At 42.6% G+C, this 6,465-nt stretch overlaps 1 long non-coding RNA gene across 1 annotated transcript in view; it reads right to left on the bottom strand.

Moving 5' to 3' along the window:
• LOC140909366 (uncharacterized) overlaps positions 1-6,465 on the bottom strand; it is a 29,245-nt gene that overhangs the window by 21,574 nt on the left and 1,206 nt on the right. The window lies entirely within an intron of this gene.

Below are 6,465 nucleotides of genomic sequence, written 5' to 3' on the forward strand. Positions count from 1 at the left end.
TGGACTTTTAATGGTCAAAAACTGGATGCCTGGCAACCCTAGCTTCCTCCTAATTAGTGCCTAAATCTCCTCCATTTGTAGCTTAATTGGTTGACTGGGCCCACCTAGCCTAATTCATGGCTTTCAAGGCTGGTGTGGGGAGTACACCACAGCACAGAGCCAAATATTTGAAAGGGATTAAAATAAAAGGGAATCTTATATCTGGTCTACACCATGGTTTTTGTATCAATTTAACTATTTCAGTTGGGGGCTGATCTTCTACCAATATAGTTATACTGATACAACCCATAGTGTGGGCACAATTAAACTGGTTCAAACCTGCCTTATACCAGTGTAGCTTATTCCCCTTTCCATAAGGTAAAATGCAGCTTTTTTTGGCAGACAAGTCCCTATGATTTTAAGATGTGATTTTGCAGAAAAACCAAGTTAACTTCTTTGTGAAAATCTGATTCACCCAATAATAGGGACAAACTCAGAGCCTACATCTAGAATTCTGTATTATCCCAGCATCAACACCACCAGCAAAAATCATTCTGCGACTAGTGAAACTTTAACAAAGCATAAAACAGAGTAATGACGTTTAAAGGGACAGGAATAGACTTCAGGATCCAAATCTTCAAGTTTAAGAACATTAAGTGGCGGAGTAGCCTACGAACCTAAACTCTGGTTGAGATGGTATGTTGAGCACCTTTGAAAACTGTTTTGTGTGAAAGAGGGCAGAATGGTGTTTATGATTCAATGAAAATTGGGCACTTTCATTTCAAAATTGTGAAGGCAGGTTCATTACATCTTACCCAATGTTCTCTCTGTTGCATTTACAAACTGGATAAACTCTCCTGGGGAGGAAGGCAAACAATCAGAGGCATAACATGCGTCAGTGGAAGTGTAGTGTACAACTCACTAGAGAGTGAAGCAGACAGACAGATGTTTATTGAAATATTCTGTCAGAATGTGATTGATTCTTTAGGGCAGGGACTGTGTCCTCCTCTGTGGTTGGAAAGCACGTAGCCCATTTGGGTGACTAGCACAATAAATAATAACAACAACAACAGGCCATTGCCATTGCTCTCTCAGGGGATCTTGATTGCCACCAGAATCTCTGTGTGCATGTGCATTTACACACTGCACTATATATGGGATTTGGGTAGTTAAAATGTTAGCTCACCCACACTGTAACCATCATGAAACGTGCAGCAAGGGAACAGGGCAAAACTTCATTCATTTTTATTCCCAGGTAGAATTTAACATGATGTACACACTGTGAACACAACAAATCCTGCATCGCGGCAGGGGGTTAGACAAGATGATCCTTGTGGTCCCTTGTAACTCTATGGTCCCTTTCCTCTTATCCTTCTAGTTTTGGAAGAGTCATTGTAGTCTCTGTGTGTGAAATACTGTGTATATGGGAATACAGACCTGATATAAATATAACATTTTATATTTTTAAATGGGTGTTCACCGGGTAAGCTTTAAAGTAAATTTTTTCTATCAAGATGTAGATTTTGGAAGGTAAAGCTGTTTGACCTATAGCCTAGTTCCAGAAAGAACATTACTCTATTTTTAGACTAGTAGAAAACAAAGAGAAAAGATGAACTGGATCATAAGTCTGAATTTATTTTTAATGTTGCTGATAGATGACTGTTGGGTGAATAGCTGTTGCCTGGATGGTTTTTTCATTCAGCTGTTTTTATAGCGTTTCTTTACATTGACCTTCCTGTAAAACTGGTGGCATGACATCTTAAAATATTTTCCCCAGAGAAGACTATGCCAACTTCCTCAAAAGTGGCATGTCTGCATTTTTTTTTTTTTATGAGACTTGGACTTTCAGCTTTTGTGGCAGCCGGCAGGCAAACGCCCAAATATCCTTTTGAATTACTGATTTAAAGTGGACTTTTCCAGAACTGATGCTAGCTAAAGATGACCTCATTTGAACCTCATTAATCTGAAGACATTGAAGAGAGGAGCTAAAAGACAGAGTGATTGGAATATGCATACTATAAGGATAATCAGAAAGGCCCAGAAGCTCAGCTTTTGGGTCAATGAGCCATCTGAGGGAAGACTGACCTTCCAGAATCTCCAAGTCCGGCCGCCGCGGGAAGAGGAAGTCAGGCTGCAGCCTGAGTCCGAACCTCTACACAGCAGTTTTACAGCCACACAGCCTGTGATGGGCAAGCCCAAGTTAACCGGCATGGGCTAGTCACACGTGTTTAATTGCTGTGTAGACGTACCCTGAGAGTCCAGAAGACCATAGGCACTGACTCCATGAGTGTTCCAGGGCTCAAGCACCCACCGGAAAAAAAAAGGGGGTGCTCAGCACCCGCAGGCCCAGATTAATCTTTTGTGGGCCTCGCACCCCACTCTGCCTGTGCTCTGCTCTGAGGCCCCGCCCCCACCTGGGGTTTTCCTGAGGCCCAAAGCCCCACCCCCGCTCAGCCTTTTCTCCTTGAGGCCCTGCCCACTACTCGTAAGGGGGGAAGAGGTGGAAAGGAGCATCCACCAGTAAAAACAAAAGTCAGTGCCTGTACAGAAGATGCTGAGAGCTGAATAGTTGACAACCCCCTGTTACCTTATGTGTCTCATTTTTCCTTTTTTCTGCTTGTATCTTTTGTTTTTATTAACTGGGAAGCATCCCAACATTTAATTCCTAATTAAATGGGTTTTACAGTGTGGCTGTGTATATACATGTGTGTATGAGCACCCATCAAGTTCACATGGAGAAGGCATCATTAAGAAAGCTCCCTAGATTTAAACAGTCCTAAACATAGTTTCACTAAGATACTCGTTGGAGTGTGTGCAGTATTCTGTGGTTAAAAGCCCTAAGAACCTTAAAGCTGACATCTGTAAATGTTGTTTGCAGTGTTGCTGCAGCTGTGTTGGTCCCAGTGCACAAGAGAGACAAGGCAGGTGAGGTCATAACTTTCTTTGGATCAATGTCTATCGGCGAGACAAGCTTTTGAGCTACTCAGAGCTCTTCTTCAGGTCTCCAGATGTGCCTGATTTAGCATCTGACAGTGGAAGAAGCCACCTGAGATGTAGAAGTAATATACAGTGACAGAATGTGTGATGGTGTACAGTGTACCCTGCATTTTTTATTTCCAGAAACTGAGCATTTCCACATAAATTCCTGAATGGCAGAGGCAAGAGAAGCTGCCAGTGGGTGGTGCATGGGCATCTCTAATGACTGCAAATACAAACTGTATTAACGTTGCCCGCTACATGTATTCTATTTATACCACACCAGAGGGAGCGTTGGCAAAGCATCACAGAGAGAAAACCTTTTGTTACACCTAGAGTTGCTTCTGTTCGTGCAAGTGAAGAAATTAAAAAAAAAAAAAAAAAAGGATTGAATGATTTACTGATCTATCTATCCACCCACGCACGGTTTAGCAATTGACTATACCATAGTTAAGCTACTATATATTGCATAGCTGTGATTTCTTTAGGAAAAATGATCAACTGAAACATATTTGAATCATTAGGATTCAGAACTGTCAATTCACAGCTTTTCCCAGTATGGTACAATACTGTTTTTTGGCTCTTTTTTCAGACCTGCTGGGAGAACTGACCAACGGACTTCTTTTTCTGGTGCTATGCTCCAGGCTTGGCATTGGGGGACTTCACATGAAATCAGAGAATGATTTGTGTATTAAGAAATAGCTCTGGCACTAGAATGTTTAAAATTATTCTTTGTTTCCCTGACTTCTCTCCCAATTTAGATTATCCAAATCCAGATTCCATCAGACTTGCCCATGAGATGGAATTCTAAGAAAACACTCTTTTGTTTGTTTTTTAATGTCCACTTTTCTCAGACTTCCCATTCCATTTTTAAATTTGCTTAGGGATCCCTTAGAATTGTTCCGTTTGTTCCTTCAGGAATTAGAAAGCGGGAGGACGGGGGGGGGGGGGGGGACGGACACGACAATGAGAATGCAGTTCTTGGAAACCTGACTTTCCAGCCTACAAACTGCCAGCTCTTCCAAACACATCAGTGCAATGTGAAATGCAACTGAAAATGGCTTGATATTTCTGCATGTTTTCAGGGTTAATCGAGTGATTAACTGAAGGGAATACTAGCATGGAGGCCCAAAGTTATGCTTACAGTATGTGTGTGTGTGTGAAGGAGGGAGTCGCAGATCTGGCAAAAATAAATATTTAAAATTTGTGCCAGATCACTGAGGGATGCAGTTCAAGCACTGTCTTAGCGAACCTCCTGCTCCCAGATTATGATAGACACCCCTGTTTTTTCAGACCACTTTAAATTAATATTTAAGCACCTATGGGCTTGATTTTGTGCCCATTGAAGTCAAGAGCAAATCTCCCATTGACTTCAATGGTGCAAGAATAAGTCCTAAATGGCCTGGTTATAAAAGTACTCAGCACCTAGCAGCTACCAAATAAGTCACGGCTCAGCCATTTTAAAAACCAGGCCACTAACTTAAGAGCCTAAATATGGATTTAGGATTTTTAGGTACCCATTATTTAACATCTTGGCCATTAATTTCTTCCTCCCATCCTCTAGCTACGTATGACTTGTTATCATGAGTAAAAGAATAAGAACCATACAGGAAATATGGCATGAACGTTTGTTTAGTTTCTTTGTTGATGTATGGCACCTCTAATAAACATTCTAGGCACCATAGAAATCCTTACAGCTATTGCCTCACATTAGTTGCAGTAAAACCTTAACATGGGAAGGCACGTGAGTCTTCTCGCTTGTGCCTGAATTCATGCAGATACATGAACATTTAGTCAGATTTCAATTTGGCTGCTTTTTTGGTAAAAGGATGTTGGCCAGTATAAAAATCCAGGTGAAATGTAAGACCAGGTGAGCAATGTTATAGGGATAATTTTAGAAGTGAGGATGCTGTACATTATTTACAGTACATTGTAGCTTTATGGGGATATGACCCATTGGTGGATTGAAAATTATTTTGATAGATTACTGTGATGCATAGGCTTTGTCAATTTCACCCAAACCCAGGATTGTTAAAGTTATGGATTGTTTGATTCACAACAACATTCATCCATAAAAAAGCTAATTAAAAAAAGTCTGTTGAACTTTACACAGAATAAGGAAAACTGTGCAGGTCTCCCTCCCCATAGGCCCAGCTGTCTGATGTCCATGAAGAGCGATGCAGGGGCCAGGACAGGAGGATGGGACTGCATATAGGAATCTGCACAAAACATTGTTGGAAAAGGTCCAGAATGCGGGACCTTTTATTTTAGCTTTATTTAGAGAAATATCCTACCCCCTTCCTGTGGGCTTGTCAGCCTCTGTGCTCCCTGAGGCAATTTTTGGCAGCGACATTTAAGGGAAAGTCCAGATCATTAGCAATTTGCTGACTCGGAAGGGGTCTTTGTAACAATTAGAAAAAAGGAGGGAGTCTTTTGCAATGTTTGAACAACCCTCCCGCCCTGTTGCAAGCAGGACCACGGACCCTCCTCAGGCTTCTACAGAGCTCTGACCTCTCCCCCTCTGCTGCAAATCCTGCAGTGCACACAAGGAGCCCACCACTGCAGTTGCTAGAGGTGAGTCAGTCCTTACTCAGACCAAGTCTTAGACCGGATCAGCAAGACTGAGCCCCCAATTGGTGAATGCTGCATGAGACAGCAACACAAAAGGGATTCCAAGATAAAACAACAAAAGGAAGAGCAAATCGAAGAACTACAAAGGGAAATAAAATGATTTTTTTGTGTGTGTAAATCGAAGAACCACAAAGGGAAATAAAATGATTTTTTGTGTGTGTTTTCCTCCACCAGCAGGTGCCTCTATAGAGTCAATGCTTCTCTGTATCATTGCAGGCCTAGTGGCACGGTACTGGAAATAAACTGCTTTCTAATATGTCCTTCCCCATTTCCACCCCCTTCCCCTTTCTGCACTCTGTGGTGAAGTCAAGGAATTTGCCCAGGTTGAACATGCAATCTACCCCAGTGCCAGGAGGCAGGAGATCTATAGTTTAACACATGCAAATTGTTGCAAGAAAAAGGAAGGATAAAAACAGTATTCTCCAAAGGATGAAATATTGTGGGTGGCAGGAGTGAAGGATCTTGACTGGGGAATGTGTGTGGGGTCCACATTTAGTCTACACAGATTTTTAACCCCCAGGAAGCAGATTGAGGTTTGTCTGTCAGAAGGGTCCCCACAGCACACCAGTGTGCACCCACAGGTCCTTTGAGCTGACACGAAATCACACAGGCCGGAGGGAAGTCAAACCTATGGGCGAGGAGAGAATGCTCCCTTACCTAGATGCTAAGAGATCATAGGATGTTGGGGTCAGAGGCCCTTTGGGGATTAGCAAGGAGGAGATAGTGCCCCCCCACGCCCCCATGCATTTGGCTTTGGTTTGGAGCCAGCCCCGTTCACAAGGTGAATTCTGATTTTTTGAACACGTTCCCACAGGGGCTGACAAAAGGGGGAACGCAATCGTGACTTGGGGCTGGGGGGGGGAGGGAAAATGAAAGCGG

Source organism: Lepidochelys kempii, chromosome 3, assembly GCF_965140265.1.
Source record: "Lepidochelys kempii isolate rLepKem1 chromosome 3, rLepKem1.hap2, whole genome shotgun sequence".
Taxonomy (NCBI): Eukaryota; Metazoa; Chordata; order Testudines; family Cheloniidae; genus Lepidochelys; species Lepidochelys kempii.